The sequence below is a fragment of the Rhamphochromis longiceps genome, linkage group LG19 (genome assembly GCF_057381845.1).
Source record: "Rhamphochromis longiceps isolate RC_006_pf linkage group LG19, R_longiceps_female_GT1.1, whole genome shotgun sequence".
Lineage (NCBI taxonomy): Eukaryota > Metazoa > Chordata > Actinopteri > Cichliformes > Cichlidae > Rhamphochromis > Rhamphochromis longiceps.
This window is the reverse complement of record NC_140575.1, coordinates 11,163,942-11,172,079: the sequence shown is the minus strand read 5'-3', so window position 1 is coordinate 11,172,079 and position 8,138 is coordinate 11,163,942. Positions and strand designations below refer to the sequence as shown.

The 8,138-nt window shown below is 43.0% G+C and overlaps 1 long non-coding RNA gene across 1 annotated transcript; it reads left to right on the top strand.

Annotated features, from left to right (window-relative positions):
• Positions 1–6,947: 6,947 nt before the first annotated feature.
• On the top strand, positions 6,948–7,726 carry LOC146646266 (uncharacterized). Its single transcript, XR_014908943.1, has 3 exons — positions 6,948–7,055; positions 7,161–7,276; positions 7,419–7,726. It is a non-coding gene; the product is annotated as an uncharacterized LOC146646266 (long non-coding RNA).
• Positions 7,727–8,138: the final 412 nt, after the last annotated feature.

Sequence of the window (8,138 nt, the reverse complement as noted above, 5' to 3'; positions counted from 1 at the left end):
CTGTGATCAGCACTGCCCCCCCCCCCCCAAGAATTCAATCAATCATTTACAGTGATGATGAGACGCAGCAGGTAAAACCACAGAGGTCAGAGTGGTGACATCAGCACGCCGTTTATTTTTTCTTTTATTCATCTTAATTCTAATATATGTACAAGCTCTGTGACCCCGCCCCCCATTGGTGATAAAACCCAGGTGTGACAGACACAGGTGTCCCATTTAAAAAACCACACTCACTGACTGCCCCTGTTTAACTGTAAATAAAAGATGGACATGGCCGCCATGACTGGAGTTTCCGGCTGTAAACATGAGGTTTAACACGGGACTGACTCACTGCTGCCTCTGCTGGACATGAGAGGAACGGCAGGTTTTACTGTTTCAGCACTGGACGATTATTATTATTATTTGAATTTATTGTCAGACCTGAGCTGGGCTCCTGCTTTAAATGTGCCATCACGCTGCTGTGATCTTTGTGTGTGAGCTGAGCTCTCTGGAAGCTGAACGTTACACAATGCTGGACTCACTCATACTCTCGGCAGGTCAGAAGGGGTATCTGAGGTGAATGAGAGGACAGTTTAAAGTACGTATGGATTAAAAAGATAAGACGTTAAAGGGCAGCAGAGTATAGCTGGTCACACCATGTCAGCTCATCAAACAGCTCCCGCCTGACCGTCACAGTTACCTGACAAAATCCAGGTTAAAGATCAATGTATTTCAGCTCCCTGCTGTGTGTTCTGCAGCTCTATATACATATTGACAGAATTAACAGAGAAAAGGTGCTCTTATAAACTATACAAGCCAGTTTTTGCAAAAAGAAATAATAAGGATATACAAACTAAGCCAACTAAACAAAAGACAGGAGGACGTGCAGAGGCAACACGTTCTCACTCCCAACTCGTCAAACGTGTGACGCATGGTCAGGCTCCCTCTGCTTCACTTATGGACGTGTCGGGAATTGACGTGAAGGGTCCTCCGATTGAAGAGATTGCCGAAGTGCCTGTTGTCGGTATATTTAGACATTTTCCAAATCACATTGTAGTGACGTATACAGAACACAATAAATTATATAATGTAAACAACTACCTGAAAAACAGGTAGAACCATACTTTTGTATCGTTTATTGCATTTACGGAGGGAGTGGTGTATGCTGGGTAATGGCACAGCTAGCTACTGGGTGACTTTATTCACCCGCTTCGGCTGTTATCAGTCCATACATTAGCGTTATTAGCACAAACCAGTCCCATAGATATGGGCCATCTCCTGCTAGATTGTTCAGAAGGTTGTTCTCATCCATCCAGATGGAGGATCACTAACAGGAGCGTGGGAAGACTCCAGAATCCACTCTGGCTGGAATCCGGTGGATATGCAGTGTGTACAGGTAAGACCATTTAAACGGACAGCATTTATAGAATGACTATTAAAAGTCAGCGAGTGTCAGTAATGTTAATGTGGTTATGTTAGTAATACACAGAGTGCTAATATAACAGCTTTAAGATGCATTTGTAGATATTATTACGTGTTTTACCGTCTTTATGGTGCTAGCTTAAAGTTACGGTGTAAACGTTAGCTTATATTGGAGTAAAGCTGTTACTGTTTAAACGATGTTAGCACAGAAATATTAGCTTCTGTCATGACTGATGAAGTTACTAGTTAATAAAGTTTTCAGTAAAGTGTTTAATCGCAGCCACAGATTGACAGCAAATATCTCGATTAGCTTCAGTGCATCTGTAATAAATATGTGCAAGTTTCAGTGCTTCGTTTAAACTGTATGATACTTATACTGACCCAGGGTCAGTGTAAAATACAATCCTAGCTGTGTGAACAAAGCCTGGCTCCTTTAATCCTGGATGACAAACCTCAGGATGCAGGTTATTATTACTCTTTCCTGCTGGCACACCTGTCACACCTGAGAGTCTGCTAGAAACTTACAGTGACGTGGACATCATGCAAAGACTGCCAGACTCTGTAATACTGCAAATGATCAGTGACTCAGGTTATCACTAAACTTTAAACGGCACCTCTGTGTCTCTGTGTGCTGAACATCTAGGATTGAGTCAGGCTGCATCAGCTGAAGCTGTTATTTGTATATATCAGTATTTTTTATTCAGGTGTGGGGAAAATACGTAAGACTGCAGTGAAGCGATGTACCAGATTAATCCCTGGCCAAAGGTATCGTACTTAAATCAGACTACTGATCCAGCCACATCAGCCTTTTGTGAGGTCTGTTTAAAGTTGACTAAAAGTGAACTGCAGGTTCCTGAGAGGTGGACTGTGAGCACAGAAACACATGTTCATACATACAGCTGCAGCAAACTTACATTAATTTTAAATAGATTTGTTACTCTGATGTCTGTCTCTGTGTTAGTCCTCTGACAGACTGGTGACCTGTCCAGGTGTGCTCTACCTATGACTACTGGGACAGGCTCTAGCCTTTTTAATAGAAATTTTCTGTTATTCTCATTTAAAGTATTTAAGTGCTTATGCATATGCTTAGTTGTGACACTGTTACTGTTCAGTGAAAGTTTCTAAAACTAGATGAACTTACTTCAGCGTCAGCAGTTTGAGAAAACAACTCCCTTTACAGGTGCTGATAAGGCCAAGGGCACAAGACAGCATAACCATTGATCCGTTGAAGTGTGGTAGGATCAGTTTGTAACTTCCTCCCTCTTCCTTGGAATGCATAAAAGAGTAGGAGCACCACTTCTGTGGCAGCGCTGACATGACTGAACTGTGATGTTTGATGTGTGTTGGTGCAGTAATAAATAGCTTGATCACAGCTCTTTCTGTGTTGCAGACTTTATTTTAAAAATTCCACGACACCTCCCCCCCTCCCACTGTGAACCTGAATTGAATATTCAGAAGACATTTGTTTAAATAGTTATACAAATCTGAGCTGTTGGTGTGTCCTTGGATTGTGTGGTAATAATATTAGAGCCTGCAATCTTTCTTACTGAATCTCTACTATGAGTCATGTTACCTGAGATTAATTCTATGTTTACCTGCCAGCCTGGACGAATGTGCTGTGTGAAGGAAATTAAATTAAATCAGATCTGAACTGCGTACATTTAAGGAACCTGTTCATATTTAATTGAAATATGAACCAGTGATTTTTTTGATTGCTGATTCCAAGAGAGTCTTTGTGGAAATCCTGTTTGGCTTTTTGTTATTTTAATTCTCTTTTCTGTTTTCCAGAACAGTTCTCCACAGTCGCTGTCCACATGGGTCAGTGGGACAAAGAAGCACTCTGCTAATGTGGGACTCTGACCAGCAACATCAGCAACATCCAGCAGGACCCAGACAGCGTTTTCTATCTCCCAGCTGGAGTTTTTGTTTGTCAGTGACTGGAGAGTCAGATTTTTGTTGAGCTTCACACTTGCAGAGTTAAGTCAGTTTGCAGAGATCCCTCCCACCCTGGCTTTTATGTGCTAGATTTCTTATCTGAAACAGTAATATTTCAGTGACTGCTGCTTATACCACAGGTTGATACACGCTACTGATCCCTGATGGGAGAATCATCTATTTTGGCAACAAAGAAGCCTGGTGGATGTTTGTTTACAGTCTGATGATGGGACATCATGCTCTGCATCTTCAAAGTTTGCCTCCTCATTATTATTCATACCCAGTAATGTGAAGTATGCTTATATCTACTATAACTGAACCAACCTGGTGCTCTTCATTTATGGAGGCTGTTGAGTCTGAATGTTGGATGTTGTGTATCTCGTGTTCTCTGGGCTTTGTTGTCCTCAGTCTTTTTACAGGATCAGAAAACAAAACCAGGAGGCGCGTAAATGTTTCTTCTCCATGATGTTTCTTCAAGTGTTTCTTCTGGATGATGATAAGACTGTGACACAGGATGCCACCTTTGGTCTTGTGATGAAGCAAAGCTCAGGAAGAAGTGGGATTAAATGGTATCCACATGTGTGCTGCTGAGAAGGATGTACAGGGGCACCTGCAGCCAAATCCAAGCCTCAGGTTAGTTGTAGTTGCAGAACGCTACAGGACTGAGACAGCTGAGGCATCAAATGTTTGATTAAACGGATGAAAAAGAGAAGTTTCTTCCCTATAATTATCACTTCTTAAAATCTGTAGCAACTTCAAGTCTGTCAGCGTGCTGAGCATGCTCAGAATGTGACAATATATTTTTGTTCAATATTTAATTTCTTTCAGTTGCAATTGTTAAATGAAAAAATATATATATTCTTATAATTTAACAAACTAATTTATCAAAAAAATATACATATATCTGCATTAGTTTTAATAAATTAATTTGACAGCTGTATTGAAAATACCATATTGTATTCATACAGAATCAGTTTGGTATCATTGTTTGTCTGCTCACTGATTGCTGAAACTAAGAGCTAGTTTGATCTGTTTAGATCTAAAGTATCCAAAGTTGAGCTCTAATGTTTCTTCACCCCTGTGTGTGTGATATCTGATTTCCTACATGCTGGCAGAGCAGCAGTTTGTGCTCACAAATCAAATCAAATCACTTTTATTGTCACATCACATGTGCAGGTACATTGGTACAGCACATGTGAGTGAAATTCTTGTGTGCGAGCTTCACAAGCAACAGAGTTGTGCAAATACAATAATGTAAACAAGCAAAATACAAGAATGGCTACATCTGAAACTAATAAATATATGTACAATATATAATAGTATATGCATTTCTGGATGTGTATACTAAATATTTTTCTACGTGTGTGTGTGTGTGTGTGTGTGTGTGTGTGTGTGTGTGTGTGTGTGTGTGTGTACACATATTTTACAAATTAAATAGAGTAAACAATAAATAAAATATATAAAATATACAGAGTTGAATATGTGCAAAACAGTGGCGTTACTGTACAGTGTGGAGTGCATAATGTTGAAGTTCCAGTAGTGAAGCTGAGGTGTCTATGAAGTGCTCAGCAGTCTGATGGCCTGATGGAAGAAGCTGTCTCTCAGTCTGCTGGTTCGGGACCGGATGCTGCAGAACCTCCTTCCTGATGGAAGTAGTCTGAACAGTTTATGACTGGGGTGACTGGAGTCCTTGATGATCCTCCCCGCTTTCCTCAGGCAGCGCTTCCTGTAGATGTCTTGGAGGGAGGGAAGCTCACCTCCAATTATCCGTTCAGAGCACCGCACTACTTGCTGGAGAGCTTTGCAGTTGTAGGCGGTGCTGTTGCCATACCAGGTGGTGATGCATCCAGTGAGGATGCTCTCAATGGCACAGTGATAGAAGGTCCTGAGGATGCGGGGGCTCATGCCGAATCTTTTCAGTCTCCTGAGAAAGAAGAGGCGCTGCTGCGCCTTCTTCACTGTTTTGTTTGTGTGTACTGACCACGTAAGATCCTCAGCCAGATGTACGCCAAGGAACCGGAAGCTGCTCACTCTCTCCACAGCAGCGCCGTTGATGGTGATGGGGGTGTGTACTTCTCTGCACCTCCGGAAGTCCACTATCAACTCCTTTGTCTTTGCGACGTTGAGGGTGAGATGGTTGTCTTGACACCAGTGGGTCAGGGCGCTGACCTCCTCCCTGTAAGCTGTCTCATCACTGTTGGTGATAAGACCCACCACTGTAGTGTCGTCCGCAAACTTCACAATGATGTTGGAGTTGTTAGTGGCCGTGCAGTCGTAGGTGTAGAGTGAGTACAGGAGAGGGCTCAGTACACACCCCTGTGGAGCACCAGTGTTCAGTGTGATGGGGGATGAGGTGATGCTGCCCAGTCTGACCACTTGGCGTCTGTCAGACAGGAAGCTAAGGATCCAGCTACAGAGGGAGCTGCTTAGTCCTAGATCCTGCAGTTTCCTGTCCAGCTTCGAGGGAACGATGGTATTGAATGCTGAGCTGTAATCTACAAACAGCATTCTCACATACGTGTCTCTCTTCTCCAGGTGTGACAGGGCAGTGTGTAGTGTCAGGGCTATGGCATCATCAGTGGACCTGTTGTGGCGGTATGCGAACTGTAGAGGGTCCAGTGAGTCGGGTAGTGCAGAGCAGATGAAGTCCCTGACCAGCTTCTTGAAGCATTTGCTTACGATGGGGGTCAGGGCTACAGGTCGCCAGTCGTTCAATGAGGAGATGGTGGAGGATTTGGGTACAGGGACGATGGTGGCCATTTTGAAGCAGGCTGGGACTACAGACAGAGAGAGGGAAAGGTTGAAGATGTGTGTGAACACTCCAGCCAGCTGAGCCGCGCATGACTTGAGGACGCGGCCGGGAATCCCGTCCGGACCAGTAGCTTTGCGTGCGTTCACCTTCCTGAAGCACCTCCGCACATCCTCCTCAGACACAGTGTGCGCACTGACGTCATCCGCGGTGCGCACACTGTCCGGTCTCATGGTGTTCGCTGTGTCGAATCTAGCGTAGAATACGTTTAGATCCTCACACAGAGAGGCCGTGGTCTGCGGTGTGCTGGTTTTCCCTCTAAAGTCTGTGATCGTGTTCAGTCCCTGCCACATACTCCGAGGGTTGTCAAACTGTTTTTCCACCCTGTCCCTGTACTCACGTTTGGCTGCTTTGATCGTCTTCCGGAGTTGGTAATGTGCGTGTTTGTAGTCCGATGTGTTCGCGGAGGCAAAGGCAGTGACGGTGTGGAGAGACGGTGGTGTTTCCTCAGAAGAACCAGCAGAGTCACAAAGGACACCAGTCCATCTCACCACCTTGACTCGCTGACTGATGTTCGTCTGCACTGCACAGAGGAAATCAACTGACCGAGGTTTGTCCAGTGACGTGTTATGAAATGTATATTTGTTTTATGCTTACAGATGTGTTTTTCTTGACAGAGGCTCTGCAGAGGTTTGACAAAGCAGAGAAAACATGTGCTTTACATTTTACTGTGATTTATTGAGATATTTGTTGCCTGATGTTCAGCAGGAATGAAGCAATAGAATCAAAGGGAGATGTTTTTGCTGTTTTTGTAATGATGTAAGTAAATCTTCAATATTATTTATTTGCTTGGTTATATTAGGAGTGTTTCTGAGTGAGGGGGGAGGAGTCATCATCCAGGTAAAGTGACGTGGATCCGTGGACACACTTGTCTCCCCTTTAAAGGAGACGATCCAAGTCATCCTTAAATGTTAGTGCTTTCAAATACACAAACATTTTTAAAGGACAAAAATGAACATCCAACTTTGACTGTAACACAAAATAAATCTTTGCATGTGTGTTTTCAAACTCTCAGATGGGCAGCATATCAGTCTTGGACTGTCTAACCTGCAGCACTGAATGACCACCACACATGAGCATGTTCCTGCAACATTCAGCATCTGATCCTTCATCTGTGTGCTTCTGCTTTTGGTAAGTAGAGTTACCCAACTACAGTAACTCTAAACACATGCCATCCATTTCTAACGGCCTGGTTACTTCCTGTCAGTTACTTTAGAAACCATGTGGTCACCTGACCTAACACTGTTTCTTCTTCTTCCCCTTAATGTTCAAGTGTCACATGTCAAACAGCTGGAGAGGAAACTACACCAGTGTACTGAGATGTTTCACCAACACGTGCCAGATGCTGTTCCTTCATGGTGACATCACCAGAGACAGCCCCACCCACCTCAGGACCTCGCCATTGGTCATGATGATTATAATGATGACAGCGAGCGGAACTAAGACTGTAAAAATCCACGACCAGAATGTTTCTTTCTAATTATTAATGAATAGTGAGAGCCTCTTTCTGTGTTTTGTCTGTTTTGGGGTTGTTTTTTTTTTACCTCATTTGTTACTAACAAAGTTCACCAAACTCACACAGTTTACATTCTGTATGTTTCCATCTTTACCAGCCACACTCTAACTGCATTTAAGAAAATAATCCTTAGAAATCGTCATTTTTCTCTTTTGTAATTGATGATAATTCAGTGAATATACTGCGCTGCTTCCTTTTATTGCGTCACACATTGCTTTATGTTTTTCAGTGTCCAGTTATTTTTTACTGCTGTTTGAATTCTCTGAATGTTTGACCCTGTAGACTGTTTGATGGACTGCTTGTCTTCCTGTTTGTAACCGCCGCCTGTTTTTTAATAAAGATTTGGATTTCTGACTTCAACACAGCCTCTGCATGTCCTCCCTTTGTGTCCTCTTCCTCTGTGAATGTGTTGCATGTGTCACAGATTCATTTTATTAACAGCTTTCCCACAGTGAGTTGCATCAGCATTCATTCACA